Genomic DNA, 8,400 nt, shown 5'->3' on the forward strand with positions numbered 1-8,400 from the left:
ATAGCCTTTCTGTGGTTCACATACTTTTCTAAAGCATATCCATGTTAGTGAACCACTGATTAGTAGATAAATACCCCATTTAAAACCAATAGCACATGTCTGCAAACAAAGTCAAATGGGCTTCACTGTTGCAAGTTTTGGAATGCTTACGAGAAAAGGAAATTTAAGAGGATTTAATTGTAAGGGAATAAATGGTGCTATTTTGACCAGATGAACTTCTGGTGATCGTCAGTAAGAGAGTAAAATGAGTATAGCAATGATTTTGAATGTCTTACTTTGAAACATCAACAGTTCAAGAGCTAAAGTGAAACTGGACCAGTCGCTGCCACTAAGGTTAGTGCACTTGTGTGTAGTAAAAAGTGATCCTTTCAGTAAACATAAATGCATGTTATTGCTTTAGACATATCAGTCCCCCCCCCCCCCCCCCGCTAATTGTCTAAATGCAATTATGTATACGTGGTGTGAAAGAAGATTCATTAGGTGTACTTAATAAATTAACTATGTACAAACAGTATTTTTTTTCATAGTTTAAAAAAATTTTAATGCATACATTAACACAACTACTACTTAATCAGTGTTTATTATAATATCTAAAAACATTCTAGAACTTTAATGGCTATCCAGCAATTTGTAAATAGTAAAAAAAGATTAAGATGTCTTCAGAATGATGAACAAGATGATGCAATGTATCCACATTATTAGGAGCACCCATCCACTTGCTGTTTTATACAGTTCTCTAATCAGCCGGTCCCTTGACAGCAGCACAATGCATAAAATCAGGCAGATACAAATCAAGAGCTTCAGTTAACGTTCACTTCAAACATCAGAATGGGAAAAATTGTGATCTCTGTGACTTTCACTGTGGTGTAGGTATTTCAGAAACTGCTGACCTCCTGGGGTTTTCACACACAACAGTCTCCAGAGTTTACATAGAAATGGTATGAAAAACAAAAAACATTGCCTGAACAGCAGTTCTTTGGGTGGAAACATCTTGTTGATAAGAGAGGTCAGAGGAAAATGGCCAGATTGGTTTGAGCTACCCGGAAGGAAATAGCAAGTCATAGCAACTCTTTACAACCGTGGTGAGCAGAAGAGCACATTGGGTTCCACTCCTGCCAGCCAATCTTAGATCAAGAACAAGTTCCTATTAAAGTGGCTGGTGAGTGTACATAAATAGTTTATACACCCCTGTTAAAATTGCAGGTTTCTATGATGTTAAAAAAAAAATAAACCAAGAGAAATCATGCAGGAACATTATTCACTTTGGATGCGAAACAGCAGCCAGCAAAAATCAAGTAAAATTTTTTTTTTTTTTGGGGGGGACTGATGATAACCTGGTTGCACAAATGTGCATAATCTTTAACTAATACTTTATTAAAGCACCTTTTGCTTGTAATTCAGAACTTAGTCTTCTTGGGTAGAAGACTCAACTAACTTGATTTTATTCCACTCTTCCTTGCAAAATGCTCCAGATCTATCACATTTTGAGGGGATCTTTTAAATTATTCCACAGGTTTTGGATAGCTTTTAGATGTGGGCTCTGACTGGGCCATTCCAAAAGGTTGATAATCTTTTGAAGCTATAGCTTTGTGACTTGGATTTGTGTGTTGGGTTATTATCCCCTGCCCAAACGAAGTTTGGTGGGGGATATAGAAACGGGTTCCTGTCCGTCCGTGTTTTCGTTTCCAGGCCATATCTTTAAAACTACTGAAAATATCTTCATGAAACTTTGTATACATATCAAGCAACATGTGAACTGGTGCCTTTTGCTTTTTTGGATTTTTTTTAAAAAGTATTTTTCAAATTTTTACATTAAAAATAGATTTTGACTTAGTTTCTAAGAGCAATGTTTGTTTCCGGAGCATATATCCAAAATTGTTCATGATATGGATTTGAAACTTGGTATACATGTTAACAAGGTAATGCCTTTTCATACTAAGAAATTTGAGAAATATTTTCATATTTCCATGGAAACAATTTTGGACTTAGTCTGTCAGGTTAGTCTTAGGGGTAGTTTTTGTTTCCGGAGCAGAACTTAAAAACTATGAGTGGTATGGTCTTGAAAGTTGGTATATGTGTTGATTAAGTAATATATAAATGCCTTTTGATACTAAGAAATGTGAGAAATTTTAATCTTTAGCTCACCTGGACCAAAGGTCCCTGTGGGCTGATGCCATGGGCTGCTGAGGTCAGTGTAAAGAGGTAGGGTTGGTTTCCTGCAGTAGTACTTGAAAAATGTGACAAATAATATCTTGAAACTTGGTATATAGGGTGGGGGATATAGATGACTCTGTCTTCTTGTTGTGTTGAAAGGTGAAAATGTTCTTCATCTTCATGTTTCTAACAGAGACTTGAAATTGATTGGTAGTTGGAGTAGCCAAAATAGATTTGTATTTGCAGCTATCCATGAGTTTTTCTATCTTTACTAGAACTCCATTCCCAGCTGAAGAGAAGCAGCCTCATTTTACATGATGCTGTCACCACCATGCCTCGCCATGGTGTAACTGAGCTGTTTTTCTTTTAGAATTATGCCCCCAAATTTCTAGTTTGGTCTCATCAGACCATAAAACATTTTGCCAGATGGTTTGGCAAAATTTAGGCTGGCTTGGATTTTTTTTTATTTTAAATTTTTTTTTAAGGCTTTCATCTAGCCACCTTACCCCACAGCTGAGAAATGTGAAGAATATTACAGATTAATGTCACATGCAGGGAGTGACCAGCACTTGCCAAATATTCCTGCAGCTTCTTTAATGTTGCTCTAGGTCTCTTGGTAGCCTCCCAAGTTTTCATCTTGTTCTTTTGTCAATTTTAGAGAGACATCCCGTTTTAGAGAGATGTCACTGTGGTGTCCCATTTTCTCCATTTGTTGGTGATGGTCTTCATGGTGTTCCATGGTATATCTACTGTTCTTATATACTGTATTCATTAATACCTCTCTCTTGATCAATACCTTTCAAGAATGAGATCCCTGACAAGCTTTGTAAGCTTTTTGTGGACTGTGGCTTCAGCAGTCAGTTGAAACCAAGATTATGTCAAGAAAATCCTTCAGAAACAGCTGATATTTACTTGGAGTGAATCAGAATCACTTCATTGATGACAGATGTATTATAATTATTTTTGAACATGAGTTTGAATGTAATTGTTTCATTCTGCCCAGTCACATGCCCCATTATAAAATGATGTGCTCACTTGTGCAACCAATTCATGAAAAGTTTTTACTTTTTCTTTTTTCCCCCTAAAATGTTTGCTTTTATTTCGCTTGGATTTTATTGGTTGCTATATCACATTAAAGGTGGAAAAAGGTCTGATACAATTTATCTTGATTTCACTTTTTACATCACAGAAACCTGCAAATTTAATCGAAGTGTGTCGATTTTTATATATCCACTATATATGAATTCAAAGGAGGGCGGCACGGTGGTGTAGTGGTTAGCGCTGTCGCCTCACAGCAAGAAGGTCCTGGGTTCGAGCCCCGGGGCCGGCGAGGGCCTTTCTGTGTGGAGTTTGCATGTTCTCCCCGTGTCCGCGTGGGTTTCCTCCGGGTGCTCCGGTTTCCCCCACAGTCCAAAGACATGCAGGTTAGGTTAACTGGTGACTCTAAAATTGACCGTAGGTGTGAATATGAGTGTGAATGGTTGTCTGTGTCTATGTGTCAGCCCTGTGATGACCTGGCGACTTGTCCAGGGTGTACCCCGCCTTTCGCCCGTAGTCAGCTGGGATAGGCTCCAGCTTGCCTGCGACCCTGTAGAAGGATAAAGCGGCTAGAGATAATGAGATGAGATGAATTCAAAGGTACTGAGAACTACAAATAAAAAATTAAATAAATACCATGAACTAATATCCTGCTTCATTTTTAATATGGTGTATGGATTGTTTTACTATTATTGCTCTTTTCATCAGTGCATACATTATTATTATTATTATTATTATTATTATTAAATAAAACTACAGTGACAGTCCAGAACCATTCTCATTATCTCATTATCTCTAGCCGCTTTATCCTGTTCTACAGGGTCGCAGGCAAGCTGGAGCCTATCCCAGCTGACTACGGGCGAAAGGCGGGGTACACCCTGGACAAGTCGCCAGGTCATCACAGGGCTGACACATAGACACAGACAACCATTCACACTCACATTCACACCTACGGTCAATTTAGAGTCACCAGTTAACCTAACCTGCATGTCTTTGGACTGTGGGGGAAACCGGAGCACCCGGAGGAAACCCACGCGGACACGGGGAGAACATGCAAACTCCGCACAGAAAGGCCCTTGCTGGCCACGGGGCTCGAACCCAGGACCTTCTTGCTGTGAGGCGACAGCGCTAACCACTACACCACTGTGGCGCCTCAGTCCAGAACCATGTTTCAGATATTCTGCTATGTTGTTTTTAAGCAATGTTGTTGTATTTTGATTGGCTTACAGATGTGAAAAAATATTCGTCATGTCACAAAACAAAAACATATTCCTCTGTTGAAGGTTATTATAATAGGTCACTTGGTAACATTAAATCAAACTGAGTAATACAGTGTCTTGCAAAAATATTCATCCCCCTTGGTGTTTGTCCTGTTTTGTTGCATTACAAGCTGGAATTAAAATGGATTTTTGGAAGGTTACCACCATTTAATTTACACAACATGCCCAGAACTTTAAAGGTGAAAACTGTTGTTTTATTGTGATGCAAACAATAATTAAGATGAAAAAACAGAAATCTGGAGTGTGCATAGGTATTCAGCCCCTTTCGTATGGAACCTCTAAATAAGAGCTGGTCCAACCAATTCACTTCACAAGTCACATAATTAGTTGACTAAGATCCACCTGTGTGCAATCAAAGTGTCACATGATCTGTCACATGATGTCTGTATAAATCAACCTGTTCTGGAAGGACCCTGACTCTGCAACACTACTAAGCAAGCAACATGAAAACCAAGGAGCACTCCAAACAGATCAGAGACAAAGTTGTGAAGAAGTATAGATCAGGGTTGGGTTATAAACAATAACCCAAACTTTGAATATCCCACAGAGCACCATTCAACCCATTATAGCAAAATGGAAAGAATATAGCACCACTACAAACCTGACAAGAGAAGGCCACCCACCAAAACTCACAGACTGGGCAAGGAGGGCATTAATCAGAGATGCAACAAAGACAACACTGAAGAAGCTGCAAAGATCCACAGCAGAGATGGGAGTATCTGTCCATAGGGCCACTTTAAGCCATGCACGCCACAGAACGGGGCTTTATGGAAGAGTGGCCAAAAAAAATCCATTCCTTAAGAAAATACGTTTTGAGTTTGCCCAACAGCATGTGGCAGACTCCCCAAACACATGGAAGAAGATTCTCTGGTCAAATGAGACTAAAACTGATCTTTTTGGCCATCATGGGAAATGCCATGTGTGGCGCAAACCCAACACCCTGAGAACACCATTCCTACAGTGAAACATGGTGGTGGCAGCATCATGCTATGGGGATGTTTTTCATCTGTAGGGACAGGAAAGCTGGTCAGGACTGAAGGAAAGATGGATGGCACTAAATGCAGGGCAATTTTGGAGGAAAACCTGTTTGAGTCAGCCAGAGGTTTGAGACTGGGACAAAAGTTCACGTTCCAGCAGGACAATGACCCTAAATATACTGCTAAAGCTACACTGGAGTGGTTTAAAGGGAAACATTTAAATGTCTTGAAATGGCCTAATCAAAGCCCAGATCTCAATCCGATTGAGAATCTGTGGCATAACTTGAAGATTGCTGTACACCAACACAACCCATCTAACTTGAAGGAGTTGGAGCAGTTTTGCCTTGAGGAATGGGCAAAAATCCCAGTGGCTAGATGTGCTAAACTCATAGAGATTGCAGCAATATGTGGCTTCACAAAGTATTGACTTTGGGGGGATGAATACCTATGCACACTCCAGATTTCTGTATTTTCAACTTAATTATTGTTTGTGTTACAATAAAACAATTTTCACCTTTAAAGTTGTAGGCATGATGTGTAAATCAAATAGTGTTAAGCCCCACAAAATCCATTTTAATTCCAGCTTGTAATGCGACAAAACAAGAAAAACACCAAGGGGGATGAATACTTTTGCAAGACACTGTACACAATGCATAAAGCCACCATTCAAATTGTTTTCCCCGGCACTGCCACCAGGGGTAAGTATTGCATCTTGAATATTGAACCAGTCCTCCTCATATTACAACGTATTTTAGAGGGTATGGAGACACCATCTTCAGTTCAGACTAATAAATCTATGGCGTGTACTGCAAGTTTTTACTAAAGGATTTTTAAAGATGATTTTTCATCTCACAGAACAGATGCTTTTGTTTATTTCAATATACAGTAGTTCCACAAAACATGAAACTCACACTTTTAAAAACACAGTTGTATCCAGTTTTTCCCACTTTGTGGCTTTTTGTCTTCACCAGTGGCGTGCACAGATAGACACGAGGTGGTGCTCAAGCACCTGCCCCTCTGCCCTCTGTCCAAAAAAGTGCCCTTTTTAATTTTTTTTTTTTTGCAGTTTATTGAGGCCAATGTTGACATGATCTTTTAGAAAAGCCGCGGCATTAAAAGCGTGTGTGAAAATAATGTCCCGATGTGTGCCCCCTCCGCACACACACCGGACCTCTGTCTCTCTTGCTCTGTCAAGTGAACAAGCGTGCAGTGCATTCAATGTGAGGTTGCAGCAGCATAGCGTCCTGGAAGCCACGGCCTTGTCGTAGCGCAGACAACACATCGGGCAGTCAGTCAGCTCTTCCCCTGTCCCACCAGCCAGGTAACACATGAATCGAGTGAAAATGTATTGTTTGCCCTCTAAGCCCAAGCTGTAATTATTTTGTCGTGAAGTAGCCCGTCGCATACAGAAACAACTGCACATAAGTATTATATTTTTTGCTAGACCATTTTCAGATTTAGGAAAACAAAAATTTCTTTTTCTATTTTGTTCAACTAGAGATTCCTGGCAAAGTCAAAAAGCCTTGATGTAATAAATTAACATTAAGTGGTTGTTTTACACCTTTAAAAACTAAAACGGGTCAGTGGCGACCCGAACACAAGAGGAGGGTTAAATCTCAGACTTTTATAATAAGGTGTTCCACATGCGCAAAAAAGTGCCCTTTTTTCCCCCCAGAGCACTTGCCCCCCAAAATGTCTGTGCACGCCACTGGTCTTCACTTACAAATGTAAACTACATTGAAGTACATTCACATCAATCTTTCTCTTTCAGTGTGCTGAACTTTGCAGAGCAGTTGATAGTTACAGAGTATAGGTTTGCATGTTAATGACAGCAGAGCCCCATACTTATAGAAATACATCAACCTGATTTTTAATGGCTTTGACCATATGACGTACATGAACATGTACCACCACAGGGAACCCAATCATAAGTGCAAGGCAATGTATCTCATAGATAGATGGGTTTTAATCCAGGGCTTATTTTTTAATTTGCTTTTTTTTAAAAAAAAAAAGAACATGGTATTATTATGGATGAGATTCATGACAATTTCATATGAAATGGCGGTAGACTGATGTAAATGCAGGAAGAGTTTTATTGAAAGCACACTAGCAAACAGATCCAAAACGTAGACAAAGTCAGAGTCGAATATGGCTGCACACTCTCGAGCTCCAGTGCGCATGGATGCACATATGATGGAAGTAACCAGACAACTGTTTGACATATCAAGTTTGATATTCAATTGTAACTATATAGTAATGATGTAAAGTGAAAGTGCTGGTTCACTGCTGTCCACCAGGCACCCAGCAGAGTCACACAATAATGAATGTCGTGGTGGTGTTTCTGGCGGATGGCATGCAGTGTCAAAGAAAGGAATATGCATTCGTAACTGCGATGTATAGCTCATTATTGGTATCACTGTCACAAGACAATGCAGCAATTTATTTACGTGAAATACACTACACGATTCGATGGTTCATATGCTATAATATTATTATTCTATTCAGGTCGATTTTGTGCCCTTGCAAATATTTTGTTCATACTCTTATCAGGAGAGCCGCTTTTAGCCACTGCCTAAATATCTATATTATTCATTATACCAAAATGTAGGACCACGATGTTTTCTTTTCACTGTCTATTTGTCCCATGTCATGTTTTAAGTAAACTGTGTTGCAGTTACATTGTTGAAAATATAAGCATTGGTATGAGCTTATAGAACTGAAGCACTGTTTAAGCTGTCTAGTTTTTTTTTTTTTTTTTGAGACTGGGTGATTGAGGTAATCACTCAATTTTTGTGCTGTACATTTGAGCCATTTAGCAAATATTCTGTAATTGTCTCTCAAAGCCCTGTCAGTGAACTTTGCCTTGCAACCAACCTTCCTTTTTGCTGATGCTATTTGTCCATGTTTGCTGTCTTGACTTTTGAGACTTTACCCTTGAATCATTAATAATT

The sequence above is a fragment of the Neoarius graeffei genome, chromosome 13 (assembly GCF_027579695.1).
Source record: "Neoarius graeffei isolate fNeoGra1 chromosome 13, fNeoGra1.pri, whole genome shotgun sequence".
Lineage (NCBI taxonomy): Eukaryota > Metazoa > Chordata > Actinopteri > Siluriformes > Ariidae > Neoarius > Neoarius graeffei.